This window comes from Cornus florida, unplaced genomic scaffold, assembly GCF_030987335.1.
Source record: "Cornus florida cultivar Cherokee Brave unplaced genomic scaffold, ASM3098733v1 CherokeeBrave_3.0.0_Hap2_Chr10, whole genome shotgun sequence".
NCBI lineage: Eukaryota > Viridiplantae > Streptophyta > Magnoliopsida > Cornales > Cornaceae > Cornus > Cornus florida.
The window spans coordinates 31,609,147-31,633,965 of record NW_026775580.1 but is presented as its reverse complement, the minus strand read 5'-3'; the positions used below and the strand labels follow the sequence as shown (position 1 = coordinate 31,633,965).

At 33.6% G+C, this 24,819-nt stretch overlaps 1 long non-coding RNA gene across 14 annotated transcripts; it reads left to right on the top strand.

Moving 5' to 3' along the window:
- The first annotated feature begins 15,248 nt into the window (after positions 1-15,248).
- Positions 15,249-24,127, top strand: LOC132277501 (uncharacterized). Of its 14 annotated transcripts, none has more exons than XR_009471026.1 (8): positions 15,249-15,624; positions 15,780-15,799; positions 18,206-18,291; positions 18,392-18,433; positions 20,057-20,164; positions 20,254-20,529; positions 20,635-21,373; positions 23,906-24,127. It is a non-coding gene; the product is annotated as an uncharacterized LOC132277501 (long non-coding RNA). The 14 variants fall into 14 exon arrangements; XR_009471023.1 differs by having other exon boundaries at positions 18,201-18,291; XR_009471025.1 differs by having other exon boundaries at positions 18,187-18,291.
- Positions 24,128-24,819: the final 692 nt, after the last annotated feature.

The following is a 24,819-nucleotide window of genomic DNA, read 5'->3' as shown; positions in this document are numbered from 1 at the left end:
CAATAGTATTCTATTAAGCACTATGCCTTGACAATCTCTGGATCCATAGCATCAACACATATAGACATGCATCAATAACACAAAAACTAGAGATAAATACATGAACATCTATTCTAACATACATAGACATATGGATAGAATGAAATGATCAATTGAAAGTATTAAATCACACAAATCATTAAATAAACAAGATTCATATATAAAATAAGTGTCAAGACAAGATTACAACACAAATCCCCTCAAATACAAAGCATTAGAGTCTATAAAGCATACTTAGGGCTAACTCTAGCCCCAAGAAGATGTTTAGCCTCTCATTGAAGTAGTCATTCAACCCTCAAGGGCTATCTCCATGGTAGGAATGACTTCCTTCTTGATGAAAACCCTAGAAGAATGGAAGAACTCCCAAAGATGTGTCTCTAGCCTCTCCTCATCTCTTTTCTTCCTCTCTAAGAATGTTTCTAAGTATATGTGATGATATGTAAAAAGTAGCTCAAAATCCTTATATAGGTAGGTCAAGTGTCACACCCAATGGTCTGGATTCGTGTACTTAGGTCCTTGCAATGATTGCACCATGAGCCAACTTTTAATGAGCTGGAACTTCTTCTTCTTTCGCACTTGAGAGGGTTCGATCGATCGAGATCGATCAAACTGAGGTGAGATCCATCGAATGCTGCAGAGATTGATCCATCTTTGGTGGCACCTTTTTGAATAAAGACAAATCTCTGAGATATTTTGGGAAAGAGACAAAAGTGGTAGGTAGGGTGGTAGGTGTGGATAAGATCGAATATTTTCGATCGATCGAAGAGATGTTAGATCGATCGAACCTTGTGGAATCTTTTGGATAAGGACAAGGACTTTGATCCATTTTGAAATGTCTAGATCGATTAACTCCAAATCGATCGAAGGATTTCTAAGATCGATCGAACATGCTGAATCTTCACACTTTATTTCATTCTGCTTCCACTTTGCTCCTTTCTTCTATCCAGCTTGAGTTAGCTTCTTTAATACTCTTATTTGGTTGAATTAACTTATTTTTGGGATAAGTGCCTGAAAAGGGTAATAACATTAAATTAGTCTAAAACAGGAAAGTAAGATAGATAAAGGTCCTAGAATAACTAAGCTTAAGAGGTTTAATTGTGCACTTTTCAACGCTCATCAGGTTTTATTGAAATTTTAAATTAATTCTTTGTTTCTTAGGTTATTTGTTTAATTGATTTCTTTGTTTTACTTGAATTATATGCTTATGTGGAATTTTCTTAATTGTTTTAAATTAATTTATTTGTTTAATTGTCATAATAGGTTTAAATTGATTTATTTGTTCAACTGAAGTCATGTACTTATGTGGACTTAAATTAAATGTTTATATTTAATTTAAGGTTGGGCTTGGATAGTATAGACTACTTGGATAGGAGATTAAATGGGTACGGTTAATACCCATGGATGGTTATAAATATATATATGGGTATATATGTATATAAGGTTAATTTAATTATCAATTATTAATAATGGTTAAATTAGGATCAGTTTTCGGTAAATATGTATTATATAGTTTTAGGGTTTATTATATTTTTATAAGATTATCACGTTGTGGGATTGCAGACTTAGATATATATTTATTTTAATTATAATCTTTCTTTTCCTTCTCTTAGTATAATTCGAATTAGGTTTTAAAAGCCTATAAATATATCGTTTTTTGTCTGCCTAGGGTTTAAAACACAAACTATTTTCACATACAGAAAGGTTTGAGAGAACAGAGAGAACTAATTAGGGTTTCGGCCATAGATTAAAGATCGGACTAAGGAGGAAGGAAATGATTGCTTATGGGTTTGAACCAGAGCAGTAGGAGGTTTGACGGCAGTTAGAAGTCGTCGAAAAACTCAGAGACGGTGGTGCAAGGTTTCAAACTGAAACCTATAGGCAAGTGCTATATCTAACTCTCTCCCTTTGACTTATGTTCTTTACATGCCTAAAACAATTCTAGAAGTAAATAAATGTTAAATTAATCTTTTATGCATGTTAGATTCGATTAAGACAGTATGTGTATTAACAAATTTGTAATTGCTTAATTTTAAGTTTTCAAGCATGAAGACTTGTTTTGAATGGGTTGTTTAACACATAAAGGATTTGGATAATTCTTTTGGACTATCTGGAACTTAGAATAGAGGGTTAGGGACCTTAACAAGGGTAATCGGAAAGTCAGAAACTAGTCGGAGTTGAAGCAGACGATGATTACAAGGGAAGATGCGGCTCCCTTTTGAAAGAAGGCAGCTCCCCCTTTGTGGGGAGCTGGCTCCACTTGGTAAATAGGCGGGGAGCCGGATCTACTTAGTGGGGAGGCGGCTCCCCTTCCGTGTGGTGTTTTTGACGAGTTTTGGGGCCACAGTGCTTAGATTGTTAGGTTCCAGGTTTAATTAGGAGTTGTAATGGGGGTTTTAAATGATGTCTAAGGTTATATTAAAACTCCATAGGGCATGATAATGCATAATAAACCACATGAAATTAGTATCTTGAACAATATGATATTCTTAACTAAATTTTTATATTGTTATTGGATGTGGATGATTTAATTTGCTTACCTCTATGTTATCAATTTGTTTATATATGATATAGTTTTAATCATGTATTAGTGGTATAAAATAAGTATGTTAATTTATATATTTTTATTATGCTTATTATGGATTAATTGATGTTTAGGTTTATTATCTGTATTATCAATTATTGGATTTGTGGATTATATGCACCGGTATGGGATGGTGGCAGATAAGGGACGGATTAGCTCAAAGCGCTAAGTCCTACCTATTTTATTATAAGGAAATAGATTAACTATAATAGTTAAGTCCCACTTATATTTGTGTCAGGTCAATAAATAATTGAATGACATACCTTGGTTTTTGGATGGATTTATATATATATGATTATGGTACCGTGATATGAGATTGAGTCTTGTAATATTCATATATTTTAGAGGAATTATTTAATTAAATTAATTGCCTTTAAATGAATTTAATGGATTTATTTATTTAAAATTAATTATTTGTTTACTTGTTTATTTGATTTTTTGATATAATGATGTGCTTGATTGATGATTGATTTGTTGGCGTATTGTTTTTATTTTTATGGTATGACTTGATTGTTAATTATTGTTTGATTATGTGCTACATGTATTTAGTTATTTTAATATTAAGTGTTTATGTATTTAATTATTTGTTTAAATTTAATAGACTGGGTTTGGATTATTTGGACCAAAGGATTTAGGTCTTGGGCTGGAAAAGGAAGTCTTAAAGAATTTGGGATGGTTTAAATGCCCATGGATTTATGCATGAGTATATATATATATATATATATATATATATATATTTTGCATATTAAATGGATTATATAAATATATAGAGAATTATATAGAGAATTATATATTTATAGTAAGTATATATGTATAGGACTATATGCATATATATGGTAAGTATTAGTTAAAAATGATTTATAAATATATTTTATATAATACATATATATATTTATATATGTCATGTATATTAATATAACTAGAGTCCTCTACAGAGGAGGATTTGAATTGGCAATATATATTATTTATTTTTTTATTATGTGAGGTATATATATATATATATATAATATATGTGTATATATTTTATTTAATATTATTTTTATTTTTATTTTGGGTAGTCATACTAGGAATAGGATTAGGGTATTAATGTGCATAAATATACACATAAGGTTATATTGTTAAAAAGTTTTTCACGTTAGAAAAAATAAGAGAAGCAGAGAAAAAAAAAAAGAAGGGAGGGCTGATAAAGAGAAGGCTAGATCAGAGAAAGAGGATGTCGGATTTGGAAGAGATAACCAAGGTTGAAGCATTGGTTTCGTTTCGAAACTTTCAGGCAAGTTATTTTCTAATTCTCCTCTTAGAACCTATAAGTTTATCACCTTGGGTATTAAAATCTGTAGATTAAATTGACATGTTATCACCTAGACATAGGATAAATGCATGTGAAGAAATTGATTGAGAGAAAAGGGAAGAATCATTCTTCAATTAGGAAACTTTCTCCAATTCCCGTTTTAATATTCTATTTGTATCTCTTTCCTCGAGTGCCAAAACGGCTCAAATCCCGCGTGTATGAACGTAAATTCGAAGATCTCTAATTTTGTATTTCATGAAAATTTCATGAGACGGATGTTTACCTTATCAAAACTAGGCTGGAAGACAGCACGAATTTTGTATATATATATATTTTATCCCATAATTATTTTAGCCAATAAGATCATAAGATGTGTTGGTTAAATATATATCTTATTACATAATTGTTTTAACTAATTTGGATAATTTTTATTGGTTGGGTGTTAACCAAATAATTCTGAATTTTTATATTTACGTGTAACGTGTTATTTGGACATTGTTAAATTGTGTAACTTACGTATTATAGACGCCTACGTGTTATATACTGCCACACATAAATAAATAAATATAACCTAGTCAACTAATAAGCTGTTCATTGATATTTATCATGTTTATATATGTGGTGGCGTTGTTGATGAAATCATAATAGGTTATTTATTTAAATTAATTATATGATTATAATTTGCAATGAGTGCCTATGTATGATTTATTTCATAGTTAATTGTAAAGTTTGATACATGGTTAAATTGGAGGCATGGATGAGTTGCCAAATACATAAATAAATTGTCTTATTAATTGTATTAATAAAATACATACATGGGGAGCATAGATGAATTTCTAATTAATAGTATGAATAAAACATACTTTTGGAGGTATGGATGAGTTGCCAAGACATAAATAGATTGTCATTTAATAAGCATGGTTGATTTACCAAAGTATAAATAATTTATTTGTAGATACGTAGTTGAGTTGCTATAGTATAAATAAACATACTTCTAGAGGCATGGTTGATTTGCCAAATCATAAATCAATATTTGTGGAAGCATGGATGAGTTGTCAAATTATAAATAAATTGGTAGATAAGTTAGATGATTAAATATACATCTATGGATATTGTGTTTATAAGTTGGAGGTGATAAATATTCTTATATTATAATAAACTACTGTTTAAAGAATAATATATTATTTTATAGTATTAATAAAATAATATTAGTGAAGGCAAGGATGAGTTGCCAAAATATAGATATTTGTTATGTGATCTTTATAAATAAGATCATACATTGGTGGAAATTGGGATTTGGATTGAAGGAAAATATTCTTTGGATTATTACCTATTATTTAAATGGCTAAAGAACCATTTAAAAATGGAATTTAGGTTTAAATGAGTTTTCTCTTAAAAGGGGAATGTACTTGATAGTTAGTTTAAATATAAGGTAGTTTTATCATTGTTTATGATCTTGGATTTCAAGTAATATATTAACAAACCTATTCTTTATATATAATATATATGTATCATTTTATATTAAATGTTAAAACTTTAATTAAGATGATTTTGGTTAGAAATGTTTTATTTATCGGTTTTCAGAGGCTTAGTAGAGAGAACTTGCTTGTGGGTCTAACCCACAATTTATTTTTCAGGTTATTAGAAGTTCCAGTCTCGAAGTTGAGGATCCGCAACTGGGAAACTGTCATTCATCTACTCATCTTATTTACTTTTAAATAGTATTGTTATTCATTGTTAGATGTTATGTATAAACTGGTGGATTAATAGTTTATGGTTTAGGGGTCCTTGACTTATAAGATTCCCGAGTTGTATTTTTAGAATTTTCAATTCATGAAATTTATTTTTGTAAATGAGGTTTTATTTTATTAATAAAATTTCATTCAGCGATTTATTCATTCTTTTTATTCTTCTTGTATTCTGTGTTCGTTTAAATACTAAATTGTTTTGATATTCCCGTGTTTTCGAGTGTGGGCCTGGCCAACATACACGTGGAAATTCGGGAGTATCACAAGTCTCAGGATCATGGTTAGGGTGCGTATATCGCCTAGAATGGATAACTGGACATAGTAGACACCTGGTCCCCTAGTAGGTCTAGGTATACATGCCCACGTTATGTGAGATTTGCATGTTACCTTTTATTCAGGTTGAGACAGACCTATGGACTAGTGAATGTCCTATAGTGTGTACTTATACATATATGGACTATTTAGTTATTGTTGAGTTGTCTAGGATGTACATGCGTATCGGGTCTCTGCTTAGATTGTAGTATAGTAGAACTTGCTCGTGAGCCTAACCCACTATTATTTTTCTCAAGTGTTTGACAGTTCCAGGCTTAGAGCTTGATCGTGCTGAGCAGAGACAGCCACTTACTCTTCCGAGGACGTATGACTTTTATTTATGCTTTAGTTTTGGATTTCCTTTCAGTTTATTTATGTTATTTTCCAGTTGGGATATTATTAGGGATCTACTTGATGGATTCCCAAGTTATAATAATATTAGAGGTATTGGATTATAGTTATTTAATTTTAAGGATTTTATTTTAGATTTATTTCATCCTTCATTTTTATTCTTATTTCTTTAGTATTCTATGCTTGTTTAAATACTTAATTGTTTAGTATCCCTCAGATCTGTGCTCGGACTTGATCACCCATGGCTCTAGAATCGAGGGATATCACAGTTGGTATCAGAGCATTCCAGGTTCAAGTGTCTCTAGGGTTATTTCATAATAAGACTTCCGCGTAACTTATTCTCTTGTTTAAAGCTTAAGTTTAGGATTCGTTGTATTCCTTTACGGTTAATTTAAAATCGTACTGATGTCTGTCTTTCTATGTTAACAGAATGGTTAATGCTAGAACCAGACAGAACAATAGGTAACGAAGGGAAGTGGCACGTAGGCAACAAGATCTCCTATAGCGTCAGCTAATGGAAGAGGAGCAGCAATTGCCTGGGTTTCAGGATGATGATGGTCAATTACATGTAGAGCAGGAAAAAGTTCAACAGACTCAGGATGAGAGACGAGATCCAGAATATCCTCCTCATCTCAGTAACCTCATTGCTCGGGTTATAGAAGCAAGTTTAATAGCTACACTTCGGAATCAACCACAGGTATAACAAGTACCTATACCAGCACTAGTGGTTCAGACTGATCCTTAGAAAAAGGCTAGGAGTTCTTTCACAAAGGGGAGCCCACCTGAATTCTTAGGCTCCACCGATGCGAAAGTAGCTCACCAGTGGAAGAAGGACATTGAGAGACATCTTCGCATGGTTCAGTGCACAGAGGTTCAGAAGTAGATGCTTGCTACCTTCAAGCTTATTAGGGATGCACTACAATGGTAGGAGTCAGTTACCACCGCAGATGAGAAGACTTCATTGACCTATGAGCAGTTCAGTACTCGCTTCAATGAGAAGTATTTTCCATATACAGTTCGAACAGCTATGAAGACAGAGTTCCTTAATTTAGATCAGGGGAACATGACAATGGCAGAGTATGAGCAACAGTTCACGCGCTTATCTCTGTTCTCTCTAGAGGAGGTGGATATAGAGGAGAAGAAACATAATAGTTTCGTTAAGGGACTTATGTGGCCTATTAAGCGAGCTATTACAGGTAGTCCAGCCTACACTACTTATGCTCAGGTGGTAGACGACGCTCTACAGTAGTATCAGTTAACCGTGGACTTCAGACAGGCTTGGGGTGAGAAGCGGGGTGACAGAGACTCTGCTAATCAGTCAGCTGAGAAAGGGAATGGCAATGGACACCGACACAATGATAAGGGCAAATTCTAGGGACAACAGTCTTGGAAGAAGCACAAGAGTGGTTCAGATGCTCACATGAATGGGGCACCTATTCAGAGGCAGCAGGATGGGGGACCACTCACTCACTTAACTAAAAAGGGGTTACAGTTTGTATGGGATGAACACTGTCAGAAAGTTTTTGATGAGCTAAAAAGCAAGTTGACTTCTGCACTGGTTCTGTCTACTTCACAGAGCGGGATAGAGTATCTTGTTTACACAGATGCTTCTTTGCAAGGCCTTGGGTGTGTGTTGATACAGGAGGAACGACCAATTTCGTATGGATCTCATAAGCTTAAGCCTCATAAGCTTAATTATCCAACACATGATTTGGAGTTGGCAGCTGTAGTCTTTGTCTTACGCATTTGGAGGCATTATCTGTTGGGAGAGTCCTTCAGATTATTTAGTGATCACAATAATCTGTAGTATTTATTCACTCAGTGGGAGTTGAATATAAGACAGCGTAGATGGTTAGAGTTTGTGAAAGACTATCATTTCTCTATACAATATCATCCAGGGAAAGCGAATGTAGTGGCAGATGCACTCAGTTGCCGACCCTATGCTAGTCTTTTTGCTTTATTCACCACTGAGTGGAATGCTTTGAAAACCGTTGACGAGTTATTTGATGCTTTTATAGCTTGCATGGTAGTTACACCTTTTATCATTCACAAGGTTTTGAAGGCACAACTCGCGGATCAGCAGTGCATTGACAAAATTATAGAGATAGCTTCTGGGGAGGTTCTATTTTACTATGTTGGGACTGATGGAGGTTTGTAGTACAAGGGGTGTATAGTAGTACCTTCTGCTGACGATTTGAGGAAGGATGCGATGATTGAGATTCATCATTCTGAATTTTATGTTCATCCAGGAGGAGACAAAATGTATCAGGATATGAAGTGGCAGGTTTGGTGGGCAGGTATGAAGAAAGACATTGTTATTTTTGTCTCTCAGTGTAGTACTTGTCAGATGGTCAAGATTGACCATCATAGGTCTCCAGGATCTCTATAGCTACTACCAATACCAGAGTGGAAGTGGGAGAGCATTTCTATGGATTTAGTGGAGGGGTTGCCAAATTCATTCAATGATCACAATTCCATTTGGGTTATTGTTAATAGGTTAACTAAATCAGCTCATTTCTTACCTATTCGCACTGATTTCACCTCGGAGCAGTTGGCGAGACTTTATATTACAAAGATTGTGAAGTTATATGGCATTCCTTTATCTATTATATCGGATAGGGATTCGAGCTTTGTATCAGGATTTTGGAAGAGCTTTCAGTAGGCTTTGGGAACAAAATTGCATCTTAGCACTGCTTATCATCTTCAGACTGATGGACAGACTGAGAGGGTTAATCAGATCATGGAGGATATGCTTCGTTCTTGTGTTCTTGATTTCAAAGGCCACTGGGATAATTATTTGCCACTTGTGGAGTTCGCGTATAATAATAACTTCCAGAAGACTATTGGTATGGCACCGTTTGAGGCATTATTCAGCCGACCATTTCAATCTCTTGTATATTGGATAGAGGTTCGGGAGAGTCGATTTTTGGGTCCTGAATTCATTTAGGATATTTCTGAGAAGATCGTTCTTATTCAGGATCGAATGCGCACTGCCCAGAGTAGGCAGAAGAGTTATGCCGATCGTCGTACTCGTGCATTAGAGTTTTAGGTTGGGGATCAGGTTTTACTCAAAGTGTCTTCTATTAAAGGAGTAATGCGCTTTGGGAAGAAAGAGAAGTTGTCACCGCGGTTTGTCAGTCCATTCATGATTACAGATCGAGTTGGAGGTGTAGCTTATCGGTTGGCACCTCCAAATCATTTGGATTGAGTGCATAATGTGTTTCATGTTTCCATGTTGCAGAAATTTCTGCAAGATGGGGATCAGTATCAGTATATCGATGTTGGTGAGATTGAGTTGCAGTCGGATGCCACATATGTGGAGCCACTGTGTCGCATTGTCGACCGTCAGGATCAAATTCTTCGTAATAAGGTTATCCCTTTGGTGCGTGCTCAGTGGAGTCACCACAATGAGACTGAGTCTACTTAGGAACGGGAGGATGTCATTCACTCACAGTTTCCTGAAATAATAGAAGAAGGAAAAAGTGAATTCCGAGGACGGAATTCCTTTTGTTAGGGGGAAAGAATGTAATACGTACCCCTAATTTTAAAAGGATAGTCTCGGTATTTTTTTTATGAGTTTATTGAAATTTTAAATTAATTATTTGTTTCTTTGGCTATTTGTTTAATTGGTTAATTGTTTAATTGATTTCTTTGTTTTACTTAAATTATATGCTTATGTGAAATTTCATTAATTGTTTTAAATTGATTTATTTGTTTAACTGAAGTCATGTACTTATGTGGACTTAAATTAAATGTTTATTTTTAATTTAAGGATGGGCTTGGATAGTATAGACTACTTGGATAGGAGATTAAACGGGTACGGTTAATACCCATGGATGGTTATACATATATATATGGGTAAATATGTATATAAGGTTAATTTAATTATCAATTATTAATAATGGTTAAATTAGGATCAGTTTTCGGTAAATATGCATTATATAGTTTTAGGGTTTATTAGTATAATTCAAATTAGGTTTTATAAGCCTATAAATATATCGTTTAAGTCTGCCTAGAGTTTAAAACATAAACTATTTTCACGTACAAAGAGGTTTGAGAGAACAGAGAGAACCAGTTAGGGTTTCGGCCATAGATTAAAGGTCAGACCAAGGAGGAAGGAAATGATTGCTTGTGGGTTTGAACCAAAGTAGTAGGAGGTTTGACGATAGTCAGAAGTCATTGGAAAACTCAGAGACGACGGTGCAAGGTTTCAAACTGAAACCTAAAGGCAAGTTTTAGATTTAACTCTCTCCCTTTGACTTGTGTTCTTTACGTGCCTAAAACAATTCCAGGAGTAAATAAACGTTAAATTAATCTTTTTTGCATTTTAGATTCGATTAAGACAGTATCTGTATTAACAAATTTGTAATTGCTTAATTTTAAGTTTTCATACATGAATACTTGTTTTGAATGGGTTGTTTAACACATAAAGGATTTGGATAATTCTTCTGGACTATTTGGAACTTAAAACCATGGGTTAGAGACCGTAACAGGGGTAATCGGAAAGTTAGAAAGTAGCCGGAGTTGGAGCAGACGATGATTACAGGGGAAGAGCCAGCTCCCTTTTGAAGGAAGGTGACTCCCCTTTGAAATGAGGTGACTCCCCCTTTGTGGGGAGCCGGCTCCACTTGGTAAAGAGGAGGTTCCCCTTTGTGGGGAGCCAACTCTATTTAGTAGGGAGGCGGCTCCCTTTGTAGGGGAGGCGGTTCCCCTTCCGTGTGGTGTTTTTGACGAGTTTTGGGGCCACAGTGCTTGGATTTTTAGGTTCCAGGTTTAATTAGGAGCTGCAATGGGGGTTTTAGATGATGTCTAAGGTTATATTAAAACTCCAGAGGGCATGATAATGCATAATAAATCATATGGAATTAGTATCTTGAACAATCTGATATTCTTAACTAAATTTGCATATTGTTATTGGATGTGGATGATTCAATTTGCTTACCTCTATGTTAGCAATTTGTTTATATATGATATAGTTTTAATCATGTATCAGTGGTATAAAATAAGTATGTTAATTTACATATTTTTATTATGCTTATTATGGATTAATTGAAGTTTAGGTTTATTATCTATATTATCAATTATTGGATTTATGGATTATATGCACCGGTATGAGAATGTGGCATATTAGGGACGGATTAGCTCAAAACGCTAAGTCCTACCTATTTATTATAAGGAAATGGATTAACTATAATAGTTAAGTCCTACTTATATGTAATAGCCCTAATTTTAAAAGGATAGTCTCGGCATTTTACTTATTATTTTATTGCATTTTAATTGCTTATTTGTTATTTGCCTATTTATTTAATTGTTGTTTTATTTTATTTACTTGAATTATTTGGTTAATTGTTAATTGAATTATTTGTTTCATGATTTGTATTTAATTGGGTTTTGTTTTAATTATTTATTTTTTCTATATTATACGCTTATGTGGTAGGTAATTAGTTGTTTTTAATTATTAATGTAGACATAAGGTTTTATTCTTTTATATCACGTTTTGGCAGACTAGGGTTTAGTACGGTTTTTCGTCTCTAATTACAATTGGACCTAGGTTGTTAAGTGTCTATAAATATATGTCATAAGTCTGCCTAGGGTTTTAGAACCCTATTCCCGTAGCAGTGGAGGCAGAGAGAAAACAGAGAAAGGATAGTCTTGGCAGTCGTTGGAAAATTCAGAAACGATAGTGCAAGGTTTCAAACTAAAACCTAAAGGCAAGTTTTATCACTATCTCTATCCCTTTGACTTGTGTTCTTTACATGCCTAATACAATTCCAAGAAGAAATAAAGGTTAGATTAATCTGGTTTGCATGTTATTTAACTAAAAACAGTTTGTTTTCATGAATTGGTATTTTACTTGATTTTAAACTGTCTTGCATAATCCTTATTCTAATTGATGTTGACTATTGAAAGATGAATTAAAATAATTCTGGAACACACTAGGGCTTAGTATTATCCAATAGGAAACTTGGATTGGAGGAACAGGGTAGCCGGATATCGCCGGAGTTGAAAAAGACAATGGAATAAGGGGAGAGCCAGCTCCCTTTTGAAGGGAGCAGGCTCCCCTAAGCAAAGAGTAGGCTCCCCTTTGTATGGAGCCGGCTCTAAGGGCCTTAGAGGTGGCTCCCTCAAAGAGGGAGCCGGCTCCATGATGTTTGGAGGTGGCTCCTTCCTTCGTCAATTTTTAATTTTTTTTTTGGTTTTCTGCGACTGTTTGGCTATGGTGCTTGGATTATTGAGTTTCCAGGTTCAACTGAGGGCTAAACTAGGGGTTTTCAGTGATGTTTAGAACCTCATTAAAAACTTTAGAGGGCATGGAAATACATAATATACCATAGGAAGTTAATATATGGAGCAGTATGAAACTCTTAAGAAAGTTTGCATGTTGGCTTTGATGCGGATGATGCAAGTTGCTTATTTTTAAATTAGCAATTGACTTAGGGATTTTATGGTTTAAATCATGTCGCAGTGGTATAAAATAAGCATGTCAATTTATAAAACTTCTGTTATGCTTAATAGGATATTAGTTGATGTTTACAAATTATTGTTTATTATCAACTTATAGAATATTGTGGTGTAGTTTCAAGTAAGCATGTTAATTATGATATTATTATTATTATGCTTATCGTGGGTTAAAGGATGGCTACACTATTTCTCTATATTTTAAATTGTTGGAGAATCATATATTGGTAGTAGAGGACAAGCATGTTATTTACATATTCTTGTTATACTGGTTATGGATTGGTTGATATTAATATTTATATTGTCATCTGTGTTATCAACTATTGGATGGATGGATTGTATGCACCTGTATGGGACGATGGCATACTAGGAGGATTAGCTCAAAAACGCTAAGTTCTACCTACTTTAGGATTAAGGAGTGGATTAACTATTAAGTTAAGTCCTATTGATTTATTGTGTCAAGGTAACGAATAGTTGAGCGACACTGATATGGTTTCTGGATGGATTTTAAATATGTAAAATTATGGTACCTCGATATAAGCGTGAGTCTCAGGATCGACGGTTAGGGAGTGTATATGCATTGGGATGCATAGCCGGCTATGATGGTTGGAGGTGTACCTTGTTAGGTCTAGGTACTTATGCCCACTTCAAGTGTATTTTGCATGTTGCCTACTAGTTAAGTTGAGACCGACCTGTAGTCCAGTGAAAGTCCTTTAGTGTGGATATATATATATACACGGACTATATAGTTATTGCTAAATTGCTTAGGATGTACGTGTATCGGGTCTCTACTTGGATTATAGTAGTATAGAACTTGCGTGTGGGCCTGACCCATTCTTATTTTTTAGGTATCAGGCGGTTCCAGTCTTAGAGCGTGATCAAGCTGAGCGGAGACAGTCACTTATTCTTCTGATTATGCAGGACTGCTTCTTATATTTCAGTATCACCTTTGGATTTTATTCTAGTAATTTATTGTTCAATTTGGGATTTTTTTTAGGGGTCCACTAGAGATGGATTCCTGAGTTGTTAATTATTGGAGGTTATTGATGGAGGTTTTGGATTATTGGATTTTAATTATATATTTTTGAGGATTTTTTAATTTAGAATTCTTTCAGCTTTATTAATTATTTCTTTAATTCATTTTTGTATTCCGTGTTCAATTACATATTAATCGTTTGGTATCCCCTCGGGTTTGGGCTTGGGCCTGATCAACCCATGTCTCAGAGTCGAGGGGTATCACATTATATTTGTGTCATGTCAATAAACAATTGAATGATATACCTTGGTTTTTGGATGGATTTATATATATATATATATATATATATATATATATATATATATATATATATATATATATAATTATGGTACCATGATATGAGCTTGAGTCTTAGGATCATGGTTAGGGTGCGTATATCACTTAGGATGGATAACTGAGCATAATAGACACCTGGTCCCCTGGTAGGTCTAGGTATACATACCCACGTTATGTGAGAATTGTATGTTACCTTCTATTCAGATTGAGAAAGACCTATGGACTAGTAAGCGTCCTATAGTGTGTACTTATACATATATGGACTATTTAGCTATTGTTGAGTTGTCTAGGATATACATATGTATCGGGTCTTTGCTTGAATTGTAGTAGAGTAAAACTTACTTGTGGGCCTGACCCACTATTATTTTTCTCAGGTGTTCGATAGTTCCAGGCTTAGAACTTGATCGTGATGAGCAGAGACAATCACTCACTCTTCCGACGATGTATGACTTTTATTTATGCTTTAGTTTTGGATTTCATTTCAGTTCATTTATGTTATTTTCCAGTTGGGATATTATTAGGGGTCCACTTGATGGATTCCCGAGTTGTAATAATATTGGAGGTATTAGATTATAATTATTTAATTTTAAGGATTTTTATTTTAGATTTCTTTCAGCCTTTATTTTTATTCTTATTTCTTTAGTATTTTATGCTTGTTTAAATACTTTAATTGTTTGGTATCCCTCGGATCTATGCTCGGACTTGATCACCTGTTGTGAGATTTATATATACCACTCGCAAGTGCACGAATCTTTATAGATAGGGTTTACTTGTAAGGGTGTCGTACCCAAGGGACTTGTGTAAAATAAGTTTGTCAACAGATTTCTTAAATTCCAAATTAACTTGAAGGTAGGAGCATGCAAGACCTAATATTTTACAAGTTTTCATAATTTAATCATTGTGATTCATTCCACTTAGCGTCCATGTCAAATGTGAGACCCCAGGGAGCATCCTAAGCTACCTTAAAACATTTCTAGCATAAATTATATTTTTATGCAAATAAACAGTATAGAAACATGTGATACAATACAACAATATATATATTATTAAAGTTATTAACTTGAAATTTAAAATGCAGAAACAACTAAAGTGGGTCATGCACTACAACAATATGGGCTTTTAACAACACATTTTGTACGAAGGGTATGCATAACCATTGTAGAAAGTCCTTTCTACGACACGCCCGTGTAAGCCCTTGTAGAAGAGTAGTTTTCCAGAATAGGTCCGGATAGCTCATTGTAGAAAGGGCTTTCTATAACAGGAACGTATGGCCTCTTGTAGAATAGGGTTTATTTTTCTGAAAAGTAAATTTTTGGTGGACTGATGAAAAAATGGCGGCATTTTTTTCAGCAATCTCTAGCAGCGCGCCAAAAAGCTTAAGGTACCGTCTATTTCTCCCAATTTCACACACATCGATCCATCAACCAAAATCCACTTTGCACACATCGATCCATCAACCAAAATCCATATGAAACCCTAATTATCTAAGGCCAAATTTCGCGAGTTTCACCTTCAGAGGAAAATAACCCAGGTATGTAATCTATGTTCTTGGTTCATCTCGGTTCTTCTCGGTTCTTCTCTGAATCTATATATTTATATTTGGTTCAACTCTCATCTCTTCCTTCTCTGAACTCTCATCAATTTTTTTCTTTTTTTCTTTTTATCTTTCACAACATGGTGAATTAGTCTAAGCCTCTCTAACACAGGTACTATTTTTTAACTTAACTATTTGATCATTTCTGCGTTCCCTTCGCAATTTGTGGAGTCTCTGTCTTTGTAATTAAAACAATTCCTGAAATTTGGATGTATGCATTTGAGAGTGATTATTAAAAAGAAAAAAGATGAGACTCTTTAAATATGCTAAAGTCTAATGCACATATTCTCTGAACCTCATTTGAGTTGTTTTTTTTTTTTTTTTTGGTTTGGTTTTGTGTTACACTCGTATCTAAATAAACAAAATGCAGAAGAAACTTGTTGAACTTCCTAAGGAAGAGATATTAAAATAGAAGGAAGAGCCTGGAATGTTGCTTTTAAATGTAAACTCCATTACATATGTAATGAGATTGCAACCTAGAGTTAGACAGTACAAGAATTTTAAGAACTGATGATAAAAATGTGGGGAGGAAAACCAACATTTTTTTTTTGTTGATGTTCATTATTCATGTTATAAGTATTAAAATGATTCATTCAGTGATTGAATTTCAGTTGTTGGATAATGATATCTGATATTTGAATGGTTGACATGTAATATATTTATTTATTTAATTATTTATTATTATTATTATTTTTTGGGTAAGCTATCAACACTGTCAACAATTGGCGTATATCTTCCCACACACCATTGATGAAGGCAGGATAATCTGGGAAATGGTTCCAGGTTTCTGTTATGAATATTTAAGAGTAATCTTAACCTCTTGAAGTGATTGAGGTAGATAACTAGAGGTGTTAAATTGCTAATAAGGTTGTAAACTTACTATCTAGTGAACCTACACAACATAATGAATTAAATCCCCTTTAAAAAAATGTCAATAGGACGTCTTTTGAGGGTGATGGAGACTCTTATTTGGGTGCTAAAACATTCCATCTTGAATTTCGTATTTTTTGGGTTAAAAGGTGGTATTGTAAATCTTTGGAGGACTTTGTGGATAGATTGAGAGATAGTAGGCCTTTTGAACAGTTGTTCTTGGCCTTTATACAATTGTCTAATGAAATTTTGTTATAAAAAATGTCAATACTTGTTTATGCCTTGTGTGGATTTTCATGATAATTGGTATGCTGAAATTGTTTGAAGGTTTGAACATGACATGGCCAATTGACAATTGGTATGCTGAAATTGTAATTGAGAGAACTTCGTTAACTTCCATCTCAGGACATCTTTCTATGAAGGTATTTGAACAATTGACATCATTAAATAAATGATGAAGTTAGTATTGCTGCCCTAATGTGTAAAAATTAAATAAAACAGAGTCAAAAGAACTTAAATGCTCTAATATGATTTACTTTTCACTTTTCTTGCCACCAATATTCAAGTAGTCAACTGTTGGCTTTTTCTTGCCTAATGAGAATGTTCGAATGCTTAAATGAGACCAGTGATTTGATTAGGTAATTGGAGATTTTATTGTTCTATCTCTGGAGAAAAAGAGGCTTTTAACGACATCATAGTACTGCTGACGAGCAGTAAATGAGCATCTTTAAATTCTCTTAGAAAGAAGTATTGCTTAAAATTTTACAAATGATTACAAGAGGCTTGATAAGAGAAAATGATTAAATCTTTGAGTGGTAAAATAGCAACTATAAACATTTGTATAAAAAATAGCTGCTAGTGATATTTTCTTGAGAATTATTGAGTTGAGACGTCCTCGTTAGGAGGGGGAGGGTTGATGGGTGTTAGTTCAAAGCATTGTGCCCTTTGGTGCATTATAGGGGATCTGCACCTTTTGCCATTTATTCATGTCGGTAACAACATATAACTCTGGAATTTCAAATTCCATTTTCCCTACTTTTTATGTAAATATATGTTGAACTGGTAGAATATGATGATAGATTGGAAGATGCAACAGTAACCCAATAAAGTGAAAGATTTGATAATAAAAATCACAGTACTGGAAATTAACTAAGCAGGTTTTGCTTTGTTTTTTTGTTTTTTCCATTTTTTTTTTCTCAATATGTAAGTTACACGTACGTTCCAATAGGGGCTTGAACCCTTAACCTCTTCTACTCAAGCTAAGACTTTGGTGGTCAGCTTGTTTGGTCTTGGTTTCTAAACATAAGTCACCATCATTGGTTTGAGATGTATTTCTTATAAGGAGATGGTTTACTTCTTTCCATATCACCAATTTGTTGTATTTATTTATATATTTAGTTTCTTTAAAGTACTTTCATCTACCATTCTCTTAAATCTCATGTCAAACCATTACTGTAATTATTTTTAATGTTCTAGATTGCTCATAAGAATTTAGTTGTTTTCTTGAAAAATTATTTTGACATACTAGCGAGTGAGATCCTTTTTATGTTTCTTTTCCAACAATGTTGGTTTGTGATTTCCAGTCCCACCAGCTAATTTTACTCAAAACCTGAAATAATCTTATGGTAGTCCCTTCGTGCCAGAACAGAGAGGGCTTTAGTTAAGAAGCAAGTAGAAGACAACAATACCAGGGTGGTTGTCAGGCAAATCGTTTATTTTACATTAAATGAGAAGGTACAACAATCTTGATGCTTTTTTCTTCTTCTTTTTTTCCATAGTTGTGGACTATTATAGATCATGAAACTAACTATAGATCTGATTGAAAATTTGGTAGGGTGCTTTTGTGAGGGAAATACTTCTTGAAGAATTAGCTAAGGTATGGGTTTTGGGCATGTTTACTGATTTACCATTCAAAGAGTAGGAGAATTTAAGGCACAAGATCCTCATGCACTGGGCATACTTGCAACTTGTTAGGACTTGCTGTCTCTCCACTCCCAGTCCCCCACTTTCCTCCCCCACCCCACAAACAATTCAATACATCACTGATGATAAATTGGATCAAAATGTGACGTATTATTGTTTAACGAATTTTTTTGTATACCATTGAGGGGTTTGTCCCCATATCTAGTTTTCTACTAAACCCAATGAAATTGTGTATTCCTAGTCTTCTAATGTACCAAAAAAATATGTAATCCGGTCCAAATATGTAATCAAAATGGACCTTTGTACTACTCTTCTTCATTTCTATTGTGTATTTCTTGCTTTATGAAGTCTCTATCTTGATCTTGTGCCAGAGTTCTTAATTCTTGCTTGTGCATTTGTAAACCAGGTCTTCGAAATGGATTATTGTTTACAGGCCTGAATTAGGATTGGAATAATTGGTCTTAATGTGACTATTTTGAATTTGTTCTGTAAAGATGTGATTACTAAATTGTTTGTAGCTTTAATTACTCTTTTTTCCATCTGACTTCAAACCTTTTAGTTCAACTTTTGAGTTGTGACTTGCTATTAGGTGTTTAATAAAGCTGGATCAATAAAAAGTAAATCACTTTCAAGTGATAATTGTTAACTATTTCAACTTTTTATCCTTTAATAATCAATTTTATCACCTGCATGCATGTCTCATGATAATTAATGTAGTAATAGCGAGAAATTATTATATGGTCCGGAGATTATTGGTATGAGTCAATCATTATTAGAAATGTAAGTAATTTTCATAGAATAATTTATATGAATTTTATACATATACATGCCAGTGATTGCTTGAGGCTATTAATGGAGACACCCATCTCTTTATCTAGTGATTGCTGTTGCACACTTTGTTTGGGCTGTGTTTACTGTCCCAATCTATAAACAAAAATTATGTAAAGGACAAGCAACTTGATTGGTCTCCTTATGGTACATAGCCTGCTGACACAAATGATGTAGTAAAGGTGTGTGTCTTCTGCTATAGTAAGAATTGGATACCTATCCAAATGACCATCAACACAATAGTCAAACACATCAGCTCCCAAACAGTCTGTATTCATTGTGCACTTTCTTGTATTCAAAATAGTTTTATTCACATACATAATAAAGAACACTGCAATTACACTGGTATTACACTCACAGCACACATAGCAAGCATGAAAACACTTAAACAAACCATAGTTTGTGAGGTCTACCAGAGCTGAAACTGTAATGGTCACTTTTTTGACCATGATTCAACTTGTTTAACTCCAAATCATCAATTCAATGCTGCTTAGATGATGGACAATCAGAGTTTAGCATGATTATAGCACTCAAACATAAGTGCTGAACCTATAATTGCCGTTGACAGCCCACTGTGTCCTCTGAAATGATAATGTTGAGAATGTAGTATACTTGAACTAAAATGGCTATGAGGTAATATTTTGATTCTCATAGTTCTTATTATATTTTATTTTATGAGAATCAATCTTAGTAATATGTTTAAATGTTTATGTTTAAAGGCTTTTAATTATGTTATACTCTTATGTAGAAAGAAAAGTCAGACGCGCCCGATTCCATTACAAGAGTAGACGTGTGGATTAAAGCACATAAAAGAAAGGATAAAAGTTATATAAATGAAACAGCCAAGGAAGCAGCGGTAACAAATGTTTACTTTTAGCTTAAGTAGTTGGTCATTTATATACTTATTAAACTAAAAAGTGTGTTCTACATATATTATTGTTTCAGGAACAAATGGAAGAATATACCAGGACCACTCAGAGTACAGGAATTCATGATGATGCAATCTAACATATAATGGGTCCTGAACATCGAGGAAAAGTGAGAGCATTAGGGTTTGGGGTAACAATGACAAAAATAAATGCCTGGAATGATGTTTCTCGAAAATATGATCGGACGATTGGAGCCTTAAAACAACAGTTACAGCAACAACAAAAAATACAATAAAAAATGCAACAGCAAATAGAAGCACTGATGATAAGTGAACTCCATAATCAATAGCATGTATGTGTGTATGCACTACTCTTAGTCAATAAGTCTCTTTTTTAAGCATTATTAATTATTTTGTTTCTTTTTTTTTTTTTCATCAACAATTCAATATTATGGTAGGTACAAAATGCTAACAACCAGTCCTATGTTCCACCTCAAGCCCCACCTACTGAAGATGTTGTCTATAAGAAGTGTGAGTTATTGCATTATAATGGGACATGAGTAATTGTCTCTAAGGGTGAAGTTGATTCAACAGATCCTGATGATCTTATAGATGATGTTCCTCTTGGTTTTGAATGTTGGAAAATATATATCATTGGAGTCGTTGAACCCAACGTGCCGATGTACCGAATTCTTCAATCATACAATACTCTTGAACATGTGACGGGTGAAACAATTGCATGGTCTAGCAGGTTCATCAAAATTCATAAGTCTAAATTAATATTTTTAAATCTAGATTTTTTCCCAATGATTTGTATAATAATAGGATTATCTTTCCTTTTTTTGTTTTGTTCTCTCTCCACACACACACACATATATATATTTGTTTATCTGCTCATTCACTAGTGTGGAAGTAATTCATTACTTTTTTGAGCACGTTTTAAATTTTTTTTAATGATATATCAATATGAAAAACACTATTTGGTTTACATGCAGGGCCGAACGTGGGATAAGCTTGTATTTCTGAGTTTTTGCTTAAATGATGCTTGAGGTATCAATTTTTTTCTCTATTTACAAGTTCAAGATTATCATCCTTTTTGATACCTGGATGTTCTTCTTTTGGGATACACTATTTGGTTTACATGCAGGGCCTGAGATGAGGTTGCATTTCTGAGTTTTTGCTTAAATAATGCTTGAGGTATGTAACTTTTTTTTTTTATAGCTTCCACATTCATGGGATCAACTTCTAAAATATGTTGACAATTCCCAAGATTCTTCCTGCACGAAACCACTACGTCATTAACAGATCCAAACTTCTCTCTATTCCAAGTTTTAATAGACTTCTTGGTAATTTTAAGTTTCTGAATTAGCTTTTTAATTGGATCACCCCCTACCTCTGGAAAAAATTGGAGAGAGTTGTGTCCCCAACAGCTCAAGTCCATGTCACTATTTGAAATTTCATTCATGAACACGAATCACATGGATAGACAATGATTTAGGATGATACAAAAATGAGGTGGGATTTCATTCAAGGCTATGGTTTTAGAATATTTTTGGATTTTCCTTGAATTTGAATAGGCCAGTTAGCTATTTACATAGCTTTTTTGTGAAAAATTCCTCATCATAATGGAGTCATTCTGAAATGGTAGTATCTCAAAAATGATTTCAAGATATTGAATTATGTTAAAGTAAGGATTTTTAAATAACTATGTTTGAAGAAATTCAATGGAAGTTCTTATTGGTCTAAATGACACCATTTAAATGATGATGATTGCATTAAAATGTTATGTAAATCATAGTTGTGCCATTAAAATTCAAGGGTCGTCAGAAGAGGCTCTTAAGAATTGACAGTGTGGGGTTTTGCTCTTGTTCTTGAGGCTCAAGTGCTTACAAATGTGGCTACTATTAATAAGAGATGAAAACTAAACAATTTAAACTTTACACGTAAGATTCTAATCATGAAATTGTAAATAAGCTAATTTGTGGTCACGCAATTGTATAACATTCAAAGAATTTTTCTGTAGCATCTCATAAAAGTCAGAAGTGCATGTAATATCACAATTGGTTTTGATATGGAATATCACATTTGATTTTGATTCCAATATCACATTCTAATTGATATGGATATTTTGGCTCTACTTATTGTATTATAGTCTGGCTGATTGTTGAAGAAAAATGATAGATAGGAGTTGTTCGTGTGATGCCTATTAATATAACTCGTTATTGTCATTTCAACCATCTTCAAAGAAACTGTATAATTATACTTGAACAATCTGGAAATTTTCTTTTTAGATATTTGAAAGAGTTACAAGAACATGTTGGTTCTGTTTGAGTTTGGACATATTGAATTAGCTAATTGACACATTGGTAGACAAATTTTAAGCAGATAGAGCAACTAATAAAATAAATTCTGCCTAAGCTGAACACATGCACCATTTAGAAGGCAATAACATAAATTTTACTACTTACAGATCCGATAAAATAAATGAGATCCTGGAATATATTCAATTTACACCAAGCTATTATAGATGTGGATACTTAGTCTGCATAGTGACATGGACCAAGCTATTTTGATTGTGGATTATATTTATTTGTTGATTGCTTCTATATGAAATTGCTTTCTTTGCAAAAAATACATAGTTACTGTTTCACTACTTCAACTGAATCGATCAAATTCTAATATTGAGTATGATCTTAGGTTATATAACATTCTGGAATATGAGTATACAAATATCTGGATTGATGGATTGTAGGATTAATTTGTACTTTTGAAATAATGGAGATGCCCTGTTTCCAAGGATAATCTTATAGATAAATACATACTTATAGACATGTGTACGTGCATATACATGTACGGACATCGGTAATTTGTAGACAGATAGTTTATATGAGACTGTAATCTATAATGTTTGGGTCAATATGTGTGTGTTTTCTTGTAGAGGGGCTAAGCTGTTGATGCTTCAGTTAGTATCAGTTATTTTCATGCTTAAGTTTCTTAGTTGGTTAATTTTCAATTTTTTATTCATCTATTTTTTTTGGGGTATTCTTTGTTTACCTTCCAGCTATGGGATTGTGATCTACCATTTGAATTTGTTAAGGAGCTGCTCCTGGGGTTCTCATCGAGTCATTATGATGTCAACCAAGAGTAACTTTACTTAGACATACATATTTATAATTCACATAAACAGCATATACGCTTTCTGTGTCACATTGTTTCTAAGAATATTAGCATTCTCCTTTTTGTTGAATTGTTCATTTGTTATTTCCCTCAACTGTGTTTTGATTGTGATGATTTATGGATTTTACATGCTGTGATCCATGCCTGAGAGGTTAAAAACTTGGTGTTTGCATTGTGAGAGATTTTAAGTGCAATCTCAAATGCATTAGTGGCTGTCCATTCACAATTCTTTGGGTCTTTCGGATTGGGAAAGACTTGCATATGTTTAGTGAACATGGAATCTGCTTTGGACCGAGTGGATGATCAAAAGAGTTGTTCAACAATCTATCTTTTTAGACTTCTTTCTCATTGGTTGTCAAAAATAATTTTGTGGCAATGTTCTGCAAAATGGATTAATAGATTAAAATTCATATTTTGACATAATGTGATTTTGTCTGCTCTTCTATAGTCTGACCATGCTAGATATTAAGTGCACATTACGTACTTACTTCCATTCCTTAGTTGTCTCTAACAAATTAATTAATTGTACCCAATTCTATTTTCTCTATTCAGGTTCAAGATTATCATCTTAGGGTATTAGAATATCATGACGGGCACTACAATGAAGATATCAAGACAAGAAAAACACAAGACCAATTGGGTTGCCTAGAAGAGTGAGCAATTGCCTTAATATTTTGATTTTTTGTGGGTATTCATATATGTCAACAATGATGGAATTGTACATTAAAATCTTTAATGAATACAAAACTTTTTGAAATTTATTTGTTTGTGATTGGTGGGATTTGTCCTTTTTTATTTTTTGTAAGGCTTAGACATATTTTTTTGCATGCATCAAATATATATGTAGTTGTTGATTTGCACAAGGTTTGGTATGAAAATATATGGCTTTGGGCGGGGTTTTGGTTGTGTAATATTTGTGGAATGAGTTGTTGGATGAGTGATGGGTATTGGCCAGGTTTTTGTGTTAGATCTCATGAAAAACAGGCATAATATTTGTTTTGGGTGAAAAAAATATATTATATACATCACTTTTCACAATGGGCAAAGTCCCTAGCAGAACAGGCAAAAATTGATATGGAAGGTTACATTTATAAGACAGGCTATGTTTGTCGTAGAAAATTCCACCTTCTACAACGGTTTACTTACCCATTGTAGAAAAATTGACTTTCTATAACCAGCAATAATCATTGTGGAAAATGACAATGTTTACAATGGGTCACTTTCTAAGAGGGGCAACGTCCGTCGTAGGAAAGGACACCTTCTACAACGGGTCACTTTCTATAACAGGCAATGCCCGTGGTCAAAGTATCAACTTCTACAACGGTTTTGAACCATTGTAGAAAGTTTCCTTTCCACAACATGCTGGGGATACCACAACGGGCCATGCCCATTGTAGAATGATTTTTCACCCCTTGTTAAAAGCTATTTTTCTTCTAGTGATGCCACCTAACGTCAATGTTCCAAAT